The following is a 23651-nucleotide window of genomic DNA, read 5'->3' as shown; positions in this document are numbered from 1 at the left end:
CTGAAGGCTGCCCAGACACATAGTTGTGAGGTTTTTCACTCTCCTTTTGCTTGTCATACTCACATCTTTCTGTCACAACAGGGTCCCCTTTGGATGTACACAAATACACACACATGCCTACACAAACCATGCAAAAAATGCACTCGTACCTCACATGGTAGACATCCTTTGACCACTTCTCCTTGACAGTCATACATCTTTTAAGTATATTTGGCTCTTCCCTTAGCTTCTCTGCCTTTAGAAAGAGCAGAAGCCTGCTGGAAGATGTCTTTAACCTACACGTCCCTGAACTACTTAATACTGTTTGCAAAACAACCAGATAACTTTATCTCTCCCTCACCCCATCTAGAGCTGCAGGGAGGCAAGTTTTGCCTCCAGCTTTCAACCTTTTGGATGCATGGATTTTCCACGCTGAGCTTTATAGGTGGGTAACAAGAAGATCCCATTAAAGTGAAATCAAGTAGCAAAAGGATTGTGATCTCAGTAAATCAGAAATGCTATCCTAAAGTACCTATCTTTCCTTCACTGCACCCCTTCCTGCTCACTACAAGAAAGAAAGGGGAAAAAAGATGGTGAAGGGGGATAAAACAACAACAGAGATCAACAGAAGCACTGGCAACGTCTTGATTTCATATGTAGGAAATTAATTGTGGCTGCTAAAGACGCAGCCTCCTTAATGAAGAGGCTGCTGCAACATCATCGCAACAACTAGCAACCCGCATGTTTGATTACAACAGGTTGAGCCACTGCATGCTCCCTTGTGCCATGCTCAGAGAAAATAAACCAAATGTCTATACCGGAGGCTTCCTCATTTCCTACGCAGAGATCTACTTCAAGGCAGGCTTTTCACGGCACCTTTCTATGCCAAGAAGGGGCTGGCGATGGCTTATTTACCTACTTACCTGTCCTTGAGCTGTGTGGCTTTTAGTTGAATAAACTAGACGGGCTGTGTCGAGTGATGCTTTGGGCCTTTTGAGTCTGGATTTAATTCTCAAAAGAGTTTTTGCTTAAAACCTGCTTTTCAAGTTTTCAAGCAACTATCGGCAGTCTGCAGGATGCAGTTCTCTTAAAGGACCTTGGTGCCTGTGGGTAAGAAAAATCATCATTCCATCTGTCTACATGCCTGCTTTTAGGTTTCCTATGTAGTTATGATAGACTGAAAGTGGAATGAGGGCTTGCTAATACAAGGAAACTTGTCTTTTTCTATTAAGTTGCTTTGCTTGCTTGCTGTGTGTGACGATGGGACCAGATTTTCAGCTGCTGGGAGTTGCTTTAAACCCACTACTAGTAGATATGTTTATTTTTAATGCTGTAATAGCACTTTCAATATTCCTGAGTGGATACACTTATTTGCTTTGCTTTGAGTAACCAGTTCTGACTTGCAGGACATTAGTGGTATATACTTGAAAAACTCTTCTAGTCAGGAACTTTGATTTTAGCATCTAAAGTAGAGCAAAATCTCAGTATCTGTTTTTTGGCAATGGGGGTGTTTGGAATTCATTTTCCAGGATCTTAGCAGCAAGAAAATTTCAGGGGCCAAATGCTCATTTGTGTAAGTTGAATTTTCTCTGAGGCAAGGAATTCTGTGGTCCATCAGAAGAGCTGGCTGTTGTTATGGACATGCAGTGATTCTTTTCCCCTCGGGTGCCTTGGAGAAGAAACAAAAAACTGTGTGAAAGAGAAAAACATGCCCTAAAAATATGCACCAGAAGATGCCTTTTCTCTTTAATACACTGCAGAAAGTTTTAGAGATGTTGAGCCAAGCATGCTAAAGCAAAACATGTATTAAATCTGGCATGACACTATATAGTGAACTGTTTTTTTCCTGTGGTTTCTGTAGTCTAGTGTTGTTTGTATTTTCTCCATGCTCTGCATGATCACTGTATTCAAGCATATTGTGTTTTTACACATGCACATACGTTTGGTAGGGGGAACGAGGAAAGCATAAAGATCTTAGAGAGCAAAAAAGCAGAGGTCCCTTTCATTGCTGGAGTTGTCATGCAGTCATCAAGAGCAGGATGCAGTAGATGCTGTCAGAGCTCTCACTGATACTCAGGACAGAAGTACAGTAAAATATCCAAGCTTGGGCCCTGCTTCGGAAGTGTTGGGTCACTATTTACTACTGTGAGTAGCTAGAGCTCATCGTACACCATGCTGGGCTCTTAAGGAACTGCAAAATAGTCCCTGGCTAGAGATCTGCATGCTTCATCCCAAATAAATTCTGGATAGTTCTCTTGCAGGCAAAAGGTTTTTCCAGATCTGCTCTGATGCACCTGAAATGAGAATTTGGACCTAAATAGAATAGTTACTATTAATATTATTATTATTAACACTTCTATTATCTCTATGTAAACAAAATACCACATAGCATGACGAAACTGCTGCTTTTATCTATCTTTGTAATGCCCCAAATCCTGTAATCTAATTGTTACACATCCTTGCTCAAAAGAAAGGCTCAAATATTAGCTTAAGGTTGTAATAGCAATTAGCACTGCAGAAGCTTAAGCTATCTCTGTAGATCATAGGGTTTGCTTACCACATATTTTATCAGAAGGTTAACTCGGGCGCTTTATTGTCTAACACTGGAAATCCTGAATTCAGCTGATTTTTTAGGTGTCTGTCCTGAATGATTGTACTTTATCTTTTATGCTATGTGTGAGTGTGCATTAAATACAGAAGGACATGTAAAGGGTAAGGAAGGGGAGAAAATGGAGGGAAACCACGTGTTCTAGGAGCGGAAAGGTACTAAATAATGCCAAAATGTGTTTGAAAGAGGAGTGGTAAACGGATCTGCTTAACCAGAGGTAGAACCCAGGCAGAAGTATGTTTTCATTCCCCTCTGTTGGTTCGTGGGTAGTAATTCACTCCTGAATGCAGAGGTAAGCAGAGCAGCTCCGCTCCCACTTATGCATCCCAGTTTCCCAGGGAAATTCCCACACAAGAGGTTTGGAAACTGAATGCTCTGACTTTGACACTGTGGCAAATTTACTGCATGCCTTTACTAAGAGGATTTCAAATTGAACTTTTGAAACCTAACCCAGTTTGTCTTCTGGTGCCTCTGTTTATTTGGAGAGGGAATAATAAGTCTCCTTCTGTAGGTTGCTCTCTGCCTGTGTCCTGCTTTTCTGCTTTTCCTTAACCTTTCCCTATTGGTAAGCATCAGAAACAAAGTATAGGATTAGGAGGACTTTTACATTTAACCAGGTTGATTGTTCTTAGGCTCTGAAGATAAAAGAGAAGGAAAGTCCTTATTAGAGAAGCTAACTCCAACCCAGGAGTTAGAACCACTAAGTCTCTCCATTAGCAATTTAAATCACAGATCCCTCCCCACCAAAATAGTACACTCCTTCCTTCCTTTGCTTCTCCATTCCAGTAACAGAATATTCTGTTTGACCTCAGCCCTCAACATGTCTTTCATTTCCATTTTTTTGTCTACCCTTGCTCATACATCATAGAATCACAGAATGGTTTGGGTTGGAAAGGACCTTAAGATCATCCAGTTCCAACCCCCCTGCCATGGGCAGGGACACCTCACACAAAACCATGTCACCCAAGGCTCTGCCCAACCTGGCCTTCAGCATCACCAGGGATGGAGCATTCACAACTTCCGTAGGCAACCCATTCCAGTGCCTCACCACCCTTACAGTAAAGAATTTCTTCCTTATATCTAACCTGAACTTCCCCTGTTTCAGTTTGAACCCATCACTCCTTGTCCTGTCACTACAGTCCCGAATGAAGGTCCCTCTCCAGCATCCTTGTAGCCCTCTTCACACACTGGAAGCTGCTATGAGGTCTCCACACAGCCTTCTCTTCTCCAGGCTGAACAGCCCCAACTTTCTCAGCCTGTCTTCATACAGGAGGTGCTCCAGCCCCTGATCATCCTCGTGGCCTCCTCTGGACTTGCTCCAACAGCTCCATGTCCTTCTTATGCTGAGGACACCAGAACTGCACACAGTGCTGCAAGTAGAATCTCACAAGGGCAGAGTAAAAAGGTCAGGATCACCTCCTTAATACTGCCTCTAGAAAGGTTCCCTCTCCTCTCCTGGTCAGCTGCATTGTGTGCACATCCAAGAAGTCCCTAACAGGTAGCTGAGCTGGCCAGTTTGCATGTGCTGACTGGCCAGCTGGCAGCCCGAGCAATGCAATTAGCTAACGAGCTTACACCACCGCCTCTCACTCAACCGAGCTGTGCTTTGTCGTCGTCTCCCACGCCACTGACTCCTATAAAACATGTGGGATATTTATAGCTTTTAAGCTTTCACCCCTCTAGAGAACAGGGTGAAATTAGCCACCAGGTTCTGAGTATATTGCTGGGTGCAGGATTGACAGATGGGGAGCCAGATGGACAGACAGCGTTCCTATAAAAGCTTTATTTCCTCAGGAAAAGAGGCTGTTGGGTCTCAGCACTACTAGGATGGAGTTATAGGGTGGGGAGGATTATGACCCTCATTAACAGATGTCATGTGTCAGGTGCTTCTGCAAAGAGATGTAGAGGAAAAGTAAGTGAAGTGCCTCATTTTGTTTTGAAGGTGTGAGTTTCAGTCCTGTTCTGTCTTTGGCAGATTCACAGCAAACTGTGCTAGCTACTCATTCAAGAGGGAAAGGGAAAAGAAGGCAGATTTGTCACTAGCTCCATTACCCCTTTGTGTATTGTCATTTAAAAGCATTCTTGTGGCTTTTCTTAATCCAGCCCAATAGGCTCATGAAAGCTTTTTCTGATGGTTTTCTTTACCCAGCCCAACAGGATAAATTAAATAGCATATTAAGACTGTAGTCCCTCATCTTGCAAATGACTGAGCCCGTCCTCTGACCCAGTTGCACTCTGAAAATGGCTGGATCAGGGATGATCAAGCCTAACAGGCAACGTAGCCTATATCTGGGGATTTCAAACAAGAGAAAAGACCTTTTTTGAAAGCTACTGACTACTGAATCTTGAACCCACCAATTAAACATCACTTTCTAAAGCTGTAGTCACTAGATGTAAAAGTGCTACAGCAAAAATCCAACCTCTGCAACCCCTCACTGGAGTTCAGTAGTAGTGGTGTAGTTTTTGGACTGTTTGGTCCCTGTTAGACTCATGATTGAGTCAAAGTCTATAGGATCAAGCACTTATACAGCCTCTTAGATGCAGATGATATATTTTACAGAATCATAGAGTAGTTACAGTTGGAAAGGATCTTAAGATCATCTAGTTCCAATCCCCCTACCATGGGCAGGGACACTTTTATGGCATCTCTCCTTTGCAGCATCCTAGGGCATGTGGGGAGTGCAAAGGAAGAGAAAGGTGAAATACCATAGTTGGGATAATTATCACGTGCAGAGCTGATATGAGAGCAAAACCTGCCTCTAGTGGTTATCAGATTTCTCCCAGGAAAGCAGGTGTAACTTTTGGTTGAGCCCAAATTCCTGCTGCAAGTGTTGATCAGCAGGAATACTTCAAGTTGTCCTCACAGCTGTGTTCATAGAATCATAGAATAGTTAGGGTTGGAAAGGACCTTTAGATCATCCAGTTCCAACCCCCCTGCCATGAGCAGGGACACCTCACAGTAAACCATCTCACCTAAGGCCTCGTCCAACCTGGTCTTGAACACTGCCAGGGGTGGAGCGTTCACGACCTCCCTTGGCAAACTATTCCAGTGCCTCAGCACCCTAACAGGAAAGAATTTCCTCCTTATATCCAATCTAAACTTCCCCTGTTCAAGTTTGAACCCGTTACCCCTTGTCCTTTGTCTGTAGACTGGAAGCTTCTCTGTAGGCACTGACTGCAGTGTGGGGCACCCTGAAATGGAGAAAGTAAAAAAAGTTACAGAAAGTAATGCTATTACCTGCATTTTTGACTGAAATGGTGTTATTCAGTTTTATTTTGACTTGTAGGATATCTATGAAAACATCTCATGCTTTTGATGCCATGCAGAAAGTCACCACAGCTAAGGTCTCCCTCCAATAGTATAAAATAAGCACTGCTGCAGCACTTCAGAACAACTTTCACTCCTCATTTTCCAGTAATCCCTTGTGCCTTCAGTGCAGAAAGCTTTGTAATCATTCCCTCTTTCTCTTCCTTCGCTGCAAAAGTTCCTCTTAAAAAAAACCCATCAGGTCCAATCTTCAGAAATACTCACCGACTTCTAAGGGATGTTCTCATGTCTCTGAGTGCCGAGTTACTGTAGAAAATTTACTTACGGAGGATAGCAATCCAAATAATCTTATTTTTGTCTGAAAGTACATAAAGGTCGTATCAAAATCTCATTGGAGCTCCATCCTAGGAAAAAAAGAAGTTGCTTGCTTATGAAATTCTGTTATAAATGAATTTTGCATCTGGTCCTGCAAATGTACATGCCTGTTTCTTTGTGACCCCTTGCAATGAATAAAGGCAAGAGATGTGAGTAGAGATGTGCAGGATTAAATCTGTTGCTTTCATTTCTTTTCTTTTTTTTTTCCCTATGGCATTTTAATGATAAAAGACCAGTTTCTGCCCTTGCTTAACCTCCAGCAACCCCAATGATTTCCTTGTTCATTCCAGATTGTAATGAATGACTTTACACACTGGAGCCCTTTTGTTCTTTCTCTTCCAGATTGAGTGTCTCAGCCCAGACAATGGGCTCCTGCCCACGGGAGTATAAGACTGGGATCAAAACACTGACTTTAGCAGACATGCTCCATCACTACTGAGAGCTGAAGCTGGCCTCTGATATACAAACTTTAATGGAGCATCAGCCAGGGAAGAACATGCAAGTAAGCACCATTTTTAACTCCTTAGCATAGTTTGTGTTTGTATCAGCCCTGACTCATGGTTTATATACATAGGGTATGTATTAAATATCGCTGTACTTGCACTACATGTATCTATTCGAGATAATTATGGCTATTGTAATACTGGTGGGACTCAGTCTGTAATGCATTTATCCTCACAACATCTGATAAAGTGAGGAAGTGTTTTTATCTGTATATTATATAGAGGAAACCGAAGCCTAGATAATTTTTTGCTGCACCAGGGAACTGAACCTGGGTTTTCCGAGTTGAAAGCTAGCACTCAGACTGTTGGTCTGTCTTGATTTAAGCAATACAAATAGGCACAAAGAATAGCGCTCCTTGTAAATTGGGGATACTGAACTACTTGTTCATGATACAGCAGACATGATAAATTGCTTACTCTTAAATAAAGTGTTTGGGAATTGTCACGTAGCTACGGAGAGGCCACGCTGTTATTAATGATGCACAAGGCATATATTTCAGCTCATTCTTCCATATCCATATTGACTCTAAAGTGCAAATAATAATACAAACTAGATTTTGCCAGTAAACTAACACAATTTATCTGGAGGACAGAGCAGAAAGCAGAAGCAGAGCCTGCTTGCTCCCTGTTCTTGGATGGCAGCATGTCTGCTGATGGATGGAGCCCAGAGAGGGGACAGAGGAAGTGTTGGTGCTATTTGCTTGTCTGGTAAGGGATAGGCTATTGGTTGAGCCCTGGAGATTAACTAGGGATGAAAATGTGCATCAGAGCCAGTAATAGTGCTCAGATTTGCTGTGTGGCACCACAAGTTCACCTTTTCCCTCTGTAATCATACAATAATGTGCTTACTTTGCCATCTCAAAGGTCAGTTGGTTCAAAGCATGGAAAGAAATGCCTGAAGTGAAGGTGTTGGGGAAGTGGGGGCTTTATTCTGCTGTCTCAGAGGTCACGCTTTAAAGGGGAAAAGAGATGTCTCCAGTTCAGAACTGTTCTTTTACTAAGACGAGGATTGTCTATGAGTGGGACAACTGGCTTTTCATTTCCCAAGAGCATCTAGCACAGGAATGGGACTGTTAATTTTGCTATTGCACTGGCATAAATCTAGAGTGAGTCATTTAAAGCCATTTAACCAAGATAGGTGGCCTTATCGGAGAATAAGGAAATACTACACAGTTGTCTATAACAGCAGATTTCATCAGAAAAGGTCTCCTTCGCAATGAGATTATGGCTTGAATGTGAGTCCAGATTGGCCTTCCAAGTTTTAGTTGATTTCAAATATTGTTTGATACACTACAGCATGTCATTGCACTTTAACAGCGATTCCCATTCACACAGCTATTCTAAACAGGTTCTTATATGTGCCTATTACCTTGGTAGCCAGGTTTCTATATCAAATCCTGAACATTTCATTATCAACAAAAGTGTAAAAGTCATCTATTCCATCCATTTTTTACGGTGAGGTGAGCAAAATTGGATGTGAAGTCACTGTGTAGCAATGGGGTAATTATTTGTTGGAGGTTCTTCTAATATGCTTATGGTCAATTGTATTGAAGATGTATTATATTACAGTTGTTCATGGCTGTTTTATCATGTACTGTGGATTAAGAAATGTTCTATCCTATCTCCTGGATTAAAAAAAAAACAAATGCTTTAGATTTTTAGAGGGGAAAATCTGTCCATGAAAAGGTGCAATCTGATCCTCTGAACAATTTATACTCTTCTGGATATGATCTGAACCTTCTTGAGGAAGACCTTCCTACTTCATAAGACATCAGTGGAATTTCCTGGGACAAAAGGGTCATTCTACTTCATTAGAATGAATGAAACAATACCTCATTTGAAGTTGGCTGCGCACGGTGTAAGCAGCACATTTTCACAATACCAGAGCACTCACTTGAAGAACAACTGTTTTCCACGAAAGCAGTCTCCTGGAATGCTTTCCTTAGTTTAAAAAAACAAAAGCACACCTTTCCAGAGTTAAAATATAAATAATGCATAGGGAAAAAAAGACAATAATACGCTTAGGGAAAGGAGAATAGAGACCTATGCACTTACAGGACCTTCCACTTAATTGCCTATAAATAATCATCTTGTACATATTACCCACCACAGAGCATGGTCTCTGACAGGGCTCTAAGCCTGGATGTCAGCTGCAGAGCTCAGCTGCTGTTTGCAAATGGTCTTAACTGTGCTCTTCATTTTTCTGTGCTTACTGTATATAGTTTTGTTTTACTGGCACTGTACTGTAAGCATATTCCGCACTATGCAAATAGAAGAGCTGAGAAGCATATGGGCCGAATCCTGCAACACTCGCTCAGGCAAATGTCCAATCCACTTGATGGGAACTTTTCCTGAGTAAGCAGGAGGAGCAGATTCAGCTCCATTGTATGCCTCTGCTGCTTTCTCAGGTATGACAACAGGCACTGGTACGTTGCAAACAAGGAAAGGGAGGGTATAAGAGCCAGTACTGTGGGTAGGTGTTCAGCTCTGTCCTCCTTAAGCCCTGAAAGCCACTGAGATGCTAAGAAAGCCACAGTCAAAATAGAAGGATGCTCTCCAGCTTTTAGCATCCTGCTGAAAATCAGCTAAAAAAGGAAGGACCCTTATACATGGTAACGCTTTTCCGTCCCCACTCTGGAGTCCACCTGATGGTACCAGCAGTGGAGATGTCTCTCTGAGTCAGTGCAGGCTGATTTAATCTGTAGGCATCCATGGAAAGGGGAGGAAGAGGAGGGAAATCCTGTTCTTTATAGAGAGCTCCTGTGATTTCTGCCCCACCATCCTGCTCAAGAGCTTTGGCAGAAAGACATGAGCATAACTCAGAGTGGAAACTTCAGGATTCAGATCTGCGTCTATCTTTGCCCTGCCACCTATCATTCAGGAATGAGGTTTCACTCCTCTACTATGCAGGTGGCTAAAAGCTCTGTCCCATACAGATAATGTCTTTGTATTACATGGTCCACTCTAGAGCAACAAGGAACTTGTGATGGACTTCAGATCCCAATCTTGTAAAAGTTCACACATCTGCTTAACTTTTCTAACTCCAGTTTTGTCTACACTGCCCATCACAACCTAACATATATCAGAGGAGCTGGATTTATTCAATCTAGCTACCATGGGAACCAGTGCAGCACTGATACCATGGTACACACTTCAGTATGAGCCCAACAGGGACCCTGGCTACACACTTGGGTCTACTAAAATTGTGCTGAAGACTGGGCTGTGTGTTTTCAGTGCTGACACCATCCCTAATAGCTAGACTAACACTGGTACCCATAATCTTCCTTTGTCCTGCAGCCATATCCTTTCAGCAGTGCCTGACTGAAATCTTAAGCTTTTAGCCCTTACTCACATGCCTCATCCTCATGCACCTTTAAACCAAAATGACCAATTCAAATAGAGGCTTAAAGGTCAAACACTCCAGACCTGGTTTTGCAAACCCTTTTGTACCTGGCTTTTCCCCTTGTCTATGAAAGAAAAAAAAAGCTATTCTCATCAGGAAATGCTGGCAAAAAGGGTTTAATTACAGAAATCATTTTGCTCCCTATGGAGAAAGCATGAAGAATGGCATATTTCCACATTTGAATTGCACATTCATCAAGAAAAGAGTGATTTCCCCTTAAGAATGTTCTGGAGGAGTAGAAAAGAGCATTGAACCCTGGGGTGTGTATTATTTTATAGTCTCTGAAAGGCAAATGGTTTCACTTCCATTGATTAAAATATATGAGTTTTTCCCTCTGGATTTCTCTCCTGGAAGTAGGGGAAAAAAGAATCTCTTTAGCAGTGGCTGTCAACTACTGCAGCACCTCTTAGCAAAGGGCTTGCCTAACCAACCAAAGGCACTTCTGCTGCTCAGCTTCTTCAGCAAGGAACCTTTGACCACAGCAGATGTTGCTACTTTTTTTTTTTTGCTTGATGAATGGGGACTTTACCATAGGTGTTTTCATTGTTTGTTGGAGCAAATGTCAGCATGGAAACACAACCCGACATCAGGACTATTAAGTCCTAATTTGAGCAGCAGCTCCAGGACTTGCTCTCCTTGCTCTCCCTAGCGCACAAGGTCTAATAGGCTCATGCATTAGTCTTTTCAATCAGCTGCTTGTTCCACAGATGTAGCCTCTATACAAATTCTGCAGAAACACTGTTTGGAAGAGAGTTTGACTTAATAGTCTCTGTTCACAAAGAGCATTTCAACCATGCAAAGCTGCTGTGGTGCAGGACACAGGCATCATATGGCAGGCTGCTGAACATTGACAATGTACGTCTTCATAATATGTACTCCGAATTGGTATGCAGCACGCTTCTGCACCCGTAGTAATTCACTGTGAATTGAAGCAAGGGGATTTTCCTAAGCAAAGTTGGTTTTTTTTTGCCATTAAATTACTATTGTTCTTCTTTTTCTTTCCCTTATTCCAAGAGCATCATTGTCTAGTTCAGTTAACAGGGAAAGGCCAATTACACAAACAGTGCTGATCTGTTACGCTCAGGTTTACCAACCGGAATTCAAAGAAACAGCATTCTCCTCCACACTTTGGATTTGCTCATTTCCTTATAATAATGTTGCTGGAGTTTAAAAAACAAGTACATAAATGGCTGAAGTGAACAGGCGGATTGAATGGAAGCATTTCCAAACTGCAGGAAAGTGCCGCAAACAAGTAAGAGCACTAAGAACAAGAAAAAGCAGAAGTTATATGCAATTGGAAGTGAAGATGTTCCATTTCCTTTCTCAAATCAAATGCAAACTGCTCATGTGACTGATTTAGTATTGAACAAGAGAGGGAAAATTGCTTCTTGGCATTTAAATGGAAATGTTTCTTGTTCAGAAATTTTGGAAGCTTGCATACTGTACGATTTTCGAAAGGCTTATACAATTACCATTGAATTTGGATGAGGTCTATTCCTAACAATATATGTATTTCTCAATTAAACTTTGCCCTTCTAGAGACCTAAATTACCTTTGTCTAGAGTCTTAGATTCCTGATGTGGAATATATTCCAGAAGCAATAAGGCCAATGCAAATTTATTTCATTTTTAATATGTATGACTGCAAAAAACAAGTGAACAGCAGCAGCTATTTTGCAAAGCAGACCTTTATGTCGAGAGCTCTGCTGTTTAAGATTATGTTCTGATTTGCTGTGTGCCTTTTTAACCTGATATCTGGGTTTGGAATAAAACACAATCTTACCTTTTGCTTTCCCGAAAGCATGGAAATTTTAGGGAGGGAAATAAAGGCAGAACATAGCAAGCTTGCACCTGGCTGATTTAAAAGTATGGCACGAAGAGGACAACTCCCATGTAGCTCAAAGTGCTGCATGAAGTACTGCAGTCCGTTATGCTCAGCACTCTTCTTACAGCGCAGTTTTAGGACCTTATCCAGTATTGCTCTGAGATTTGTGGAGCCAACAGAAGCCGTGGAGAGGCTGTTGCTAGAAAGTTTTGTAAGAGTAAATTATGAGGAGGGGCTTGAAAGAGAAAAGGGGAATTATTTGGGGAATGAAAAAAATAAGTGTAAATGGCAACAAGAGATGATAAGCTATGCAGGACTTGCCCAAGGTCAGGCAATGAAGCAGGAGCAGGGCCTAATCCTTAGCAACACCGTAACCCTTTCTGACTTCAGACCAAGGTGAACAGCAGCATTAAATAGCTCTGGTTTCCTGTCACTACAGTTTAAAGCAAAACAAACTCAAAGCCTCACAAATATTTCAAAGGCTGCAACTGGTATCATTGATCTAGCTCCCAAACGAAGTAATGATAAATTATGCATCTGAAATCTTTCAGGCCTTCTTCCTGTGGATTTGATTTTAGTTCTCAAACAACACTATTATCAAATACACAATCATTAATAATAATAATAATAATAATAATAATAATAATAATGCCTCCTGTCACTGCTGTGCCTGATCCTTTCTAACCCCAAGAGCAGCACATTGTGCAAGTTGCCTAACTAGGGGCAAGGGAGGAGCAGAGTTTTCCTTCCCTTCCATATCACATATCCCCAAGAAGAGGGAGAGGCTCCTCCAAGCCAGGATATGAAGGCACCACCCAAGGCAGCTCTCCATCCTATTGTCATTTCCATCCTTCTCTCCATCCCATTCAAATGCTGAATCCAGTGTCCAACCTATCTCATCCCCATGCAGATTCTATGCCTATGGTCAACTCATGCCCAAGCCCAACCCATATCTATTGAATATCCAAGCGTATCCTCACTCCTTATTCCCTTCTAATGCTTATGTCCACACCCAGCCTATCTCATCGCTATTCCCATAGCTATGTATATGCCCATGTCACGCCCATGCCCATCCCCTCCCCACACCAAGTCCATGTCCACTTCCTTTCCATCCCATGCCCATTCCCGTGCCCATGCCTGTGTCCATCCCATCCCCATGCCTAGGCCATGCCCATCCCTTCCATATGACCTTCCCTTCTCTACATTGATCTTATGCTTTCCTTATGCCCATTCTCTCCCCATGTCCAAGCCATGCCCACACCATGCCCACACCCTGCTCTTCCCCATATCTGTGTCATGCCCATGCCTATGTCCTCCACTGCCCCATGCCTATGCCATGGCTATGCAATGCTCATGCCTGTCCTCCTGTCCCATGCCTGTGCTTTAATCATACCCATGTCTATGTCATACCCATGTCAATGTCCTCCCATGCCTATGCCCATCGCCCCCTCCCATGTCCATGCAATGCCAACGTCTACATCCTCCCTGCCCCATGCCTCTGCCATGTCCATGCCTGTACCCCTGCCCACCTCCTCCCCAAGTCCATGGGACCCTTGCCTATGGTCTCCCATGCCCCATGCCCATGCTCATCTCCTCCCCATATCCATGCCATGTCCATGCCTGTCCTCCCCTGCCCCATGCCCATCTCTGCCCCATATCCATGCCATTCACGTGTCTATGTCTTTCCCTGTGCCATGCCCATGCCCATCTCCTGCTCATATTCATGCCATGCCCCTGCCTGTCCTCTCCTGTCCTATGCCTATGCTATGCCCGTGTCCATCCCCATGCCCATGCCCATCCCGTGCCATACCCATGCCTATGCCCTCCCCTGCCCCATTCCTGTGCCCATGCCCCTATTCCCTATTCCATACGCCCTCCCACCCAATGCCCATCCCCTCCGCACGCCATCCCCTTGCCCGGACCACCCCCGTGCGGTGCGGTGCGGAGCGGGGCGGCGCGGAGCAGCGGGGCCGCATGTGCGCCTGTCATTCGCAGCCCGGGAGCGCCGGCTCCTGCCGCCCATTCATGTAACCTGTGTGTGTCTCTCTTTCTCTCTGTGTGTAACAGAGAGAGGGAGAGAGCGAGCGAGGCAAGGAGAAGGAGGAGGAGGAGGGGGGGAAAGCTTTAAATAAAGCCTTTGGATTGCAGCTGCTTATTTTGGGCAGTCCTACCAGGGACGATTCCTGCCAGGAAAGAAGCTGGACCCGCTCCTTTTAATTTTTTATTGCTATTATTATTATTATTTTTAATTTCATTGGGGTTTTTATTGCTGGGGGTGGCCGCGGCGCATCGCCGAGCTGAGATGAGCTCCGCTGCCTGCCTGTAGTTGCCCACTTTGGGATCGCTGGACACATAAGTGGCATTTCGGTGCGGGGAAGCCTGCAGACATGGTAAGCTTTGCTTTTTTGCTCTGAAAAAGTGCGTTTGTGCGATCGCCTCCCTCCAGTTTTCCCTTCCCCCCTTTCCCTCTTCCCACCAAACAGACGGGCACACGGGCTGGGGAGAAGCTCCCCGAATCCCTGGGTTTTTCCCTCCCCACCATCCCTTTGCTTTCCTCCCCTCGCATCCCAGCCCTTGCTGCTCCCTCCGCCACACAGTTCGCAGCAATTCCGCAGGAGGCAAAGATGCTGCTGGAGGCTCCTGCCTGGGGCGGTGGGGACCAGGCACCCTTCAGACTGACAAGACCTTGCTCCGGGGTATGTTTGGGGTGGCTTCTCCCATCCAAATCCTTCCCTCCGCACCCGGGGCTGTGCATAGGGGAAAGGCAGCGGTGCAGATTCGGTGGCACTGGAGCAAGGATGCAGCTTTAAGATCAGTCGGGGTTATTTATGTAATAGTAAAAGCGGGGGGGGGGGGGGGGGGGGGGGGGGGTAGAAATAATAATAAACCAAAAAGTGCCTCCTCAGTATTCCTTATACGCATAAGGCTCCTTTTGCTCTGTCTGACCCCCCCGCCGCCCCGTCCCCATGTCCTGCTGCAGGGTGGTGCGTGGTGGGAGTGTGTGTGTGTATGTTTACATTTGGATCTGCGATAGGGACGGGGATGTGGGGAAGGGGTCTCCCATTTTCCACACGAAAGGGTGGGTTTGCCTCCAAGAAAACATAAGCAAAAATGCGCTTGGCTGCAACTTGAGTGGCAATTGGGTTTCTTAGGCATTAAATGTTAAAGCCCTGCTTCCAGCCATGCCCTGCCCGTGTTAAAAGCTCTCCCCCAAACAGTGTAGGAAATTAGTGGAGGAAAGATGCTGGAGCGCCTGGGAGAAATGCAGTGTTCAGACTTCTGCTTGTGTTCCCAGCAATTTGCATTTCCAAATACAAATTTGGGGCTGTTGAAAGTAAAAAAAAAGCTCTAGCAAAGGGCATTTATTTCTTAGTAGCTGTTTTGATTTAGAGCAATAGATTGGTATATAAAATTGGTCTAGAATATCTGAAATATTTTGCTTTGAAATAAGTAGTAGTTGAGGAATGCCAAATCTTTAAAATATAATAATTAAAACCCCCTTTTTAAAGTATTCACGAGGCACTGTGTATTTACTCTTCCTTACCATGGCCATGCTTAGAGATGTGCAGTGGTTACAACCGTGTAAGCACATGATATAGGAAAAAAAAAAAACACCCCCAAAACCATATTTATGCCACAGTCTGATGGGATCCACAGTCTGAAAGGCATTTTTCATACAGCCAAAACAGAGCTAGACCAGTACTGAGTAGATAGACAAGACCTTTCTGCCTCTTGGATGCGTTTACTCATGGCTCTTAGAGGAAAGTTCAGTTCTATGTAATTAAAACAAAAAACACCAAACACCAAAACCCTGCATCAAACTATCAGATAATCTGCCCCCCATCTTCCTCCTTAACTTTCTTAAGAGAAGTCTCAAGTTTATAGCAGCATTTCTTCTACTTTTTAATTGTTTTCCCCATAAAAGCCCTTTTTGAAGGGAGGGACTCTTCAAATGAGAGCAAAGCTTTGAAGTTGGAAGTTGCCCCTGCACTTCTTATAGGTGAACTTATGCTGTAGCTTGGTCGGTTGTCACTGTGCTGCTCCCTGCTCTAGGGCATGGGAGTTGGGCAGGGGAGCACAGCAGCTCCCAGTCTATCCCAGCCCTTTTTCTCCCTGCTTCACTGACCCTAATAAAACTGTTTACTAGTAGAGTGGCCCCTCCCCTCCTATGGAAAGTGCTCTGCTCCCAACATGTGCACCATATGTGCCTGCACTACCCAAGGTTTACCGCCTATAGACTATGCCAGCCACACTCTGGTTCTAGCTTGGGCAGAGTATCGTCCATCACAAACCCCAGCATCCCCTGGTTTGCTGGGGAAAGCTGGGGCTGAGCCAGTGATTTGTATTTAATTTGTTTCATTGGCCTCTTCAGAGCCAGGTGCCTCCCCCTTAGTGTCTCAGCCTGTAGCACTTTTATAGGCTTTGGTGGAAAAAACAAGGAGCGTGTATATATATATGTATATTTAGCAGGGGGTGTGTGCGGTGGGAGCCATAAAGGCAGGAAGATGCATCTCTTGCACTGGTGTGCAGTGAGACGAGCCTTCAAAAGCAGCTTGCTTGGCTCTGCCTGTATGACAAGGCTGTAGGAATTTGCTGCTTTGTGGCCATTGCGAGCTGCCCTTTCCTGCTATATTCCCAGCTCCCAGCTTATGCCATGCTGCTGGATCAGTCCTTGCTGGTGCAGGCTGGTTTGTGGCCATGAGGGTTGCCTGCTGCCGTGATCCCCTCCGAATGTGACTCTCGAGTCAGGGCATGGGCAAGGAAAATTAGGGTCTGTGCAGGTTTCCAGCAGGTTTGGGGATGGGGAAGGGAGCATGAGGTCATGGTGTGTGTTCGGGCATGGGAAAATGCCACCTGGTTGTACATCCCCCCTGAGATGCTCTGCACTGGACCATGCTAGGAAGGGGGCTGTACCCCCAAGCTGGGGTAAGGACAGGACAGGAGGTGCCTTTGCAGACAATCTGCTTCAGTTTTTCCCCTATTTCCCCCCCAAAAAATAACCAAAACTGGGGATTACTGCCACTGCACTGAGATGTGCTATATCCCTGCAGGGACTCTTGCCTCTGTGCTTCACCTCCCTTCCTGTACATACGTGCGTCTGCATGTGCACATCTTTACAAGGAGGGATTTTCAATTTATCTGTCATTTATGTCTATGATCAGAAGAATAAAAATACCATGCTTTGGTGGAGAAAGAGGGTCTTTGGTGTGGAAAGAGGGTCATAGGCTGGTCTTTGGCAAGGGAAGGGGGAAAAGGACAACGGAGGTGCACAAGTTAACTTTGTAGTTTCCTTTTTCGTTAGCAAGGGGTCCTGGCTTAGAAAGGCTTTTCTGGAGAGAATTTGCCTTCCTGATTTGAAAGGGTAGGGGAAAAATTGCTGAGAGAAGAGGGTAAAGCTGCTCTGTCTGGTTTTAGCTGGGGAGGGAGGGAGATACCCCCCGCAGTGTTTTATTTTACTACAAGGATGGAAGAAGGGAGACATGGCTCCGGTTTCAGTGGGTCCGCGGAAGGAGTGAGATTTGCACTGGGAAGACTGTATTTTCTTTAAGACCTTGTAGCTTAATTCTTTTCCTTGACTCATTTAAATGAGATGCTTTCCTTTTGTTTGGGTGAGCAGATAGTACACTGGCAAGGGAAAAATGTTCTCTTTTGTTTTACAAAGTGAGGAATCCTTTTTTGCTTTTATTTCATTTGATTGGTTTCCTGGTGTGCACAATAACTAAAATGTTATTTCATTCCCTGTACAACATGTGCATTATTCCAATTAAGAGCGCGCTCTGATTATTTTTAACCTGGTAGTTTACCATTTCTCTGCTCAGCAGAACAAAACATTGAGTTCTGGCACTTCAAAATAGCTGAGAAGCTGAAGCAAAACTACCTTTTTTTTTTTCCCTGGGAAAGTCATTTCCAGTTCTGTTCAAGTTCCCGCTTCACTGGTTCATTCTCTGACAGAATCACATCCTTTGCAAGGAACAGAAGCATGATCTTACGTAACTTGATGTTTCCAGATCAAAAGTTACAAATGGTGTAGTTATATGGCATATGTGATTTCTTATTAGGATTTCAAATCAAGGCAGTTTTAAACATTGGGGGGGGGGGGGGGGGGGGAAATTATTAAGATGAAGAGACAAAAACTTGCTCATTTGATATCTTCTTTAACATCACTTTCTCCTTTTATCTGATCTCCATAGGCACTTGAGACTTTATTTTTTTCTTTTATAAAGCAATCTTTTCTGTGTAAGAAATGTGTAATTGTAAAATCAAAAAGTGAAGCATCTTGAAACTCTCGGGCTTGATTCAAAGAAATGAAACTCTGTAAATCAATGTCAATTCACATTTAAAGACTGGCTGTTACCTTCCCTGTTACAAGGTCTATCAGCATACCTTATTGTAACTAAAAGCTAAAATACTCTGTTTCTACTTTGAGCTGATATTTGCATTGCTGGGCACTCTGGCAGAGTAACGTGCACCACTTGCCAGTGAGCTGGGCATCCATGGACCCTTGACCAATGTGTTTCAGAGAAAAAGTCTTGTAATTGCATAGTTTTGAAATTATAAACATGTATTTCCTCTTTGCTGTAGATTAAAAAGGAAAAAGAATGATGGAGAAACTGTATGTCTTAACTATACCAGCACAGAGGGGTGGTGCTGTAGTGTGGCTACAGGACTTACCTTTATCTCAGGGATAAGTATATGATTTACATTCCTCTATGTCATTTCACTGTTGCTGCTCTGACAGTCAAATGATTTTCCTAGAAACATGTTTTTGGAGGGTTCTTTTCTTTGCCAGCTGTCCTGAATCACTCTTCCTGGAGCATCTTTCAAGGCAGAGTTGCAATCTGAATAGGAAGGCGCATTTCCTTGGCTGTGTGGATTGACAAACGCTTCTTACAGAAAGTTCAAGTTTCTGGAAAGCTTGAGCCTTACTCACCAAAACCCTTATGCCTTTATACCAGACTGCTGTGAGCTAAGCTGTTTGTGCTGTACGGGGATTCAAACTTGTCGCATATTGTCCTGGATATCAGCAGAGGTGATCTTCTCAATGTAAAGATGTCCGTGAAAGCAGCAGACACAGAAATCCATGTCCTTCCAGTGCGTTGGCAGGCAGGAGGAGGAAAATGCACTATGAAATGAAACAGGGCTGGCAGTTAAGTTTCCATTTCCAAGTAAGACTTGCTTTCTACAATGTGACACATCCTTGTTCCTTTAAAAAGTGAGGTGGGGGGGGAGAGAAGAAGAAGGAAAGAGAAGTTGATGGTGGTCGATTTAGGTAGAGGAGCTTGCTGAACCGCATTTATCAGTCCGTTTAAATGGGGATGATTCAATTAGATTTCACTCATACCTCCTCAGGCTTCAGTGAAGTGGCATTTGTAACAGACTAGAAAAACCACTGCATTCCAGAATCATGCTTCAACATCATACCTACCGGTAAGGTACCAGTGGCAAATGTGTTACCCAGGCAGCAACCGCAAACATAAAGGCAGATGTCTCTCTGCCTGTTGATTTAGGTTTTAGGTGATTATTCATTGCAGTTTTCTCTTTAAACACTGAGTAGAACCTGTAACTTTCTCCTGCTCATGTGTCTTCAAAGTATCTTGGAGGCTGATAAGTTAAAAAATCAAAGATTAGAGAACAGAAGGGTTAAGTCTTATTTCAGTGTTAATTCAACCTTGTGTTCTGTATGCAATAGGGACTCACAGGTTTTGTCCTCTCCTCCTGAAATTCCAGTAAGTGCATTGAAAAATCTTAAGATTGCCTAAAACTTTCAGTCTAGGGCTGTGCTTTCTGGGGAATATTGGGTCTGTGCATAAAATCAGTCTTGGTCTTCTTTATTGTGCTGTATGGAGGGAAAGAGAAGACAGGATTCAATTCCTGAGCTATCTGTCAAATGCTATCTGTCCATGTGAAAACAAAGTCCTAGAGGCCACCAAGTCATTTCTTGCACTGGTTTCCTGGACTTCAGTAGCCCAAAGTTCTAAATGAACTGGACACCCACATTTTATGATGGAATAGATTTCAATATTCTGCTAAATCCTTTTGATCTGCCTCTGAGTCTTTGGATGCTGAAAACCATTTTATCCCCACCTATGTAATGTAATTAAGAATAGGAAGGGAAAGTCTGGTCAATCAAAAAGCCTTCAGAAGGAACTGTTAGAAGTGGTTGGAAAAAATGATGGAGTATGAAATACGCTGGAATTTGCTTCCTGCTTGTTGATACACACAGTAGTGGCTGGTTGGGCTTGGCGTATCCTGCCAGCCAGGAACAAGCAAATGCTGCTATTTCTAGGAACTTGCCCTTTGTGCATCTGGGGTTAAGGTGTGATCAGCTTTTTGGTGCTGGCATAGATTTTTGTGTTAGAAAGCAGAGAAGAATCTCAAGAGCCGATATCAAGATGCATTCCTGCAGACAGAGCTGTGATCAGGGGTTACTTACGGTGCTGAAGCAAAGAGAAGTTCACACAACCTTTAATTGCAGTTGTGGGCGTTTGACACATCAGACTCTGAGCTATCAAGACGATCATCCAGAGGTTGCAACACACTTAGCTTTGGCACAGCTATGAAATGCTGGGTCGAAGTGGCTTGCCCAACATTGCCCACAGTGCTGGGCCATGGTTGGCTGCTTAATTTGAAGCACATTTGTTCTCATTCTTCAGCCCTCTGCTTAGTCACTACAAACCTTCCAGCTCTGCAATGAGTGAGACAGGGATCATAAACCGCATTTTATACTCCTTGTTCTCACTGTTTCATCTCCAGGCTGGCTTGGATAAAAGACGGATTTGTTGAATAATGACTCCATCGTAATGAAGGCAGACAGGGCACTTGATGAAGACAATATTCATTGTCAAATTCTGGGTCTCTGATATATACTTTTAAATCTTATTACTGGTCTGTTAGTCTGATCTTTGTTGGAATTGGTTTCTTTTAAGTCTTGCAAATGCTTTTTCTCATTGCATCATTTTGGTGTTTGTAAGTGTCATTGCTTGGTTTAATAGAGTACTCTGCTCCCCTAAATAGATCCGTCCTGGTCCTTCCCACTTAATCTGGTCCTCTCCTCATCTCCTGCTTCTTCCAGCTCTATTCTGTTATCCCATTCTCCTAATCCGTGCTCTTCAGGTCTTGCATCCCAACAACATTCATCTCCTTCCGGCTGAAGATCATGCCGAGCTCTAAAGAGTGTCCCTGATTTCAGTTCTGACACTCGATGCAGACTAGCGCACCCCACAGCACAAAGCATCTTGTTTAGTCCCACACAGGTAGAAATTTAAGTGATGGAAGCTGGCAAATGTGTACAAATGCACCCAGGAGCATGTAGCAACCGTGTTTTTATCAAAGATCTCTAAACTTGGCCAAATTCACACAGATTCACACACAATTCATGAAACGAAAACCAATTCTTTCCCAGGCAAATTTCAAGTCCTTCTCCTAAAGATCCCAGAGGAGGTTTTAGAGAGAAGGCTAAAGGCATGTTCTGAACATGGGTAAAACAACATATTTTTTCCCTAGCCTTGTTCTCAGAATCTGCTGAACTGTTTTGACTGATTTTCTCCAAAAAACTTCAGCCCGAGGCAGACAGCTGGCATGGAAATTTTCAGCTCAAACAATTTGCTTAGTATAGTTATGAGAAACTGCAAATGCTGTTGTATTATTAAAGCTGCCTCGCTCTTCCCATCGTTGACAGTGCTCCCGACTCTGCCTTTCCCTAATAAACAGAGAACTGGAGATTTTTGTTACAAACTAATTTGGTGTTTGTGTGTTTTAGAGATATTTTTATATATTGGGGAATTTATTATAAAACTGGCACATGCGTTTCAGCATATGTTAGCAGATGATGAAATCTCCAGCTTCCTGGAAACGAAAGGGAATACAATTAATGAGAATCCCACACAGCCACATCAAAGTGCTACAACACTGCAGGATTTGTAGAATGGGATGAAAACCAATGAGATCTCTGGAGATGTTGCTTTGACGGGGCAGTCGCACAAATTCCTACCTTTTGGGTTAATGGTCCTTCTGATGGAAGGATTCTGGTTTAGTATAACAACGTTCTGTTGTAACATGAACTGTCGTTGCGCATCACAGCCAAAAAAACAAGGCAAGGGAGGAGGAGAACCCTTAAACTGCATGAGCAGATGAGTTCATTTTGTATCTGATCAGCTTTTCCTTTTATTATCATCATCACAACTGGCTGCTACGGCTGGAGTTTCATGTCAGAGCCAACCTCAGGACCCATTGCCACAGAAGGAGAGGGGTTTTGCGCTCTGCCTCTCATTCCTTTGTAATGTCCCCTGTCCTCAGCTTCTGTCCTTCTACTCCTTCAGACATGTGTGATGGTTTAATTAATCAACAGAGGAGAAAATTGGCTCTCTCTTTCGGGTTTTTTTTCTGCTGAATTATTGACTTACATTGAGTCAATGTGGTGGGAGCATATACCAAGGAGAAGGGAGAAAGAAGGAGGCACAAACCACTTTATGGAAGGTGAGTTTCTATGCTAGTCTTGTTAACCAGGAGATGTTTTCCTGGGTTACCAAGTGTTTACAGCAGTTTTATCGTGCTTATATGAAGCCTAATTTTATTCATATTAAAATACAAAGTGCACTTTTTCATTATATACTTGTATCTTCAGTCTTTTGAAGCATCCTGAACTGCTCAGCAGGCACTGCAGCAATTGACCTCTAAGAATTTGCTGGATTCTTTTTGAACCCAGTGTGTAGCTGTGATGGCCAGAACAAAAAGTTTCAAGATTTAGAATTATACAGTGCATGGAAAAGCCTTCATTTTTTTCTGCTTTAAACTCACAGTTTGGTAATTTCATTAGGTGACTGTTACTTTGTGAGTTATAGGCATCATGATTTAATAGGGGTCTGTTCCTCCCTCTTTTTGTTGTTCTTTTCCAAGCTGAAAATCTCTATTGTACTTCATCTTCCCTGCAAGTCTTTCCATGTTCCCAGTAATCTTTGTACCCTTTTCCCTCTGACTCTGTTAATTCTATTGTATGTTTTAGAGGTGGGTTGACCAAAAATGCATGTGGCATTAAGATGCATCAGCTTGTATACCATCATCCTGTTATATTTTTCTTCTTTTATTGTCTATTGTTTTCCTAGCATATCCCAAGGTTTTCCATTCACATTTGACTGGCACGAGCAGAGAGCCATCATTTGTAGAGGGCATTCCATCGTGATTCCCCAGCCACCTTCCTGTGTGGTAACAGTTAATTTAGAGCCCACATTGTGTATGCATTGTTAGAATTGGTTTTACCTTTTATGCATTACTTTGCTTTTATTGATACTGAATTTCATCTGATGTTTTTATCACCCAGCTAGTTACTCATCACTGGGAGAGTAGGTTGTGGTGTAATGATTGGAGGCTTCGAGAGGGAATCAGAAAGCCCAGCAATGAAAAAGGCTCTCACTTTGACTTTTATTCTTGTCCTGGGGATAATCTGAACAAAAATACAAGCAACAAAACACACTTAATATCAAGCAAGAACAACCAGCCTGCCTTTCTTGTGACATCTGACTGTGAAGTTACCTGTGGCTCAAATGTTCTTGCTTCTCATCGACAGCATTTGAGTCTTTTTTCTTAGGCTTCTTTCTAGTGAGCACTCTCTCTTCCCTCAAACAGCAGATTATGCCCTTTGCTTCATCCACGCTGGAGCACCTGAACCAAGGGACAGCTTAAGGGCCATCTTCA

The 23651-nt window shown here is 43.4% G+C and overlaps 1 protein-coding gene across 11 annotated transcripts in view; it reads left to right on the top strand.

Annotated features, from left to right (window-relative positions):
* Positions 1-23651, top strand: part of TENM4 (teneurin transmembrane protein 4) — a 1625418-nt gene that overhangs the window by 1001964 nt on the left and 599803 nt on the right. For 8 of the 11 annotated variants that reach the window (XM_062639042.1, XM_062639047.1, XM_062639050.1 and 5 more), the window contains exon 1: positions 13911-14350. The gene's annotated coding sequence lies outside the window, so the exon portion shown is untranslated. Of the gene's footprint in view, positions 1-6572; positions 6733-13910; positions 14351-23651 lie in introns of those variants that run through there. The other 3 variants (XM_062639049.1, XM_062639045.1, XM_062639041.1) reach the window with 2 other exon arrangements.

Source organism: Pezoporus occidentalis, unplaced genomic scaffold, assembly GCF_034315485.1.
Source record: "Pezoporus occidentalis ecotype Australia unplaced genomic scaffold, CSIRO_AGI_Poc_V1 ctg6, whole genome shotgun sequence".
Classification (NCBI taxonomy): Eukaryota; Metazoa; Chordata; class Aves; order Psittaciformes; family Psittacidae; genus Pezoporus; species Pezoporus occidentalis.
This window is presented reverse-complemented; position numbering and strand designations above follow the sequence as displayed.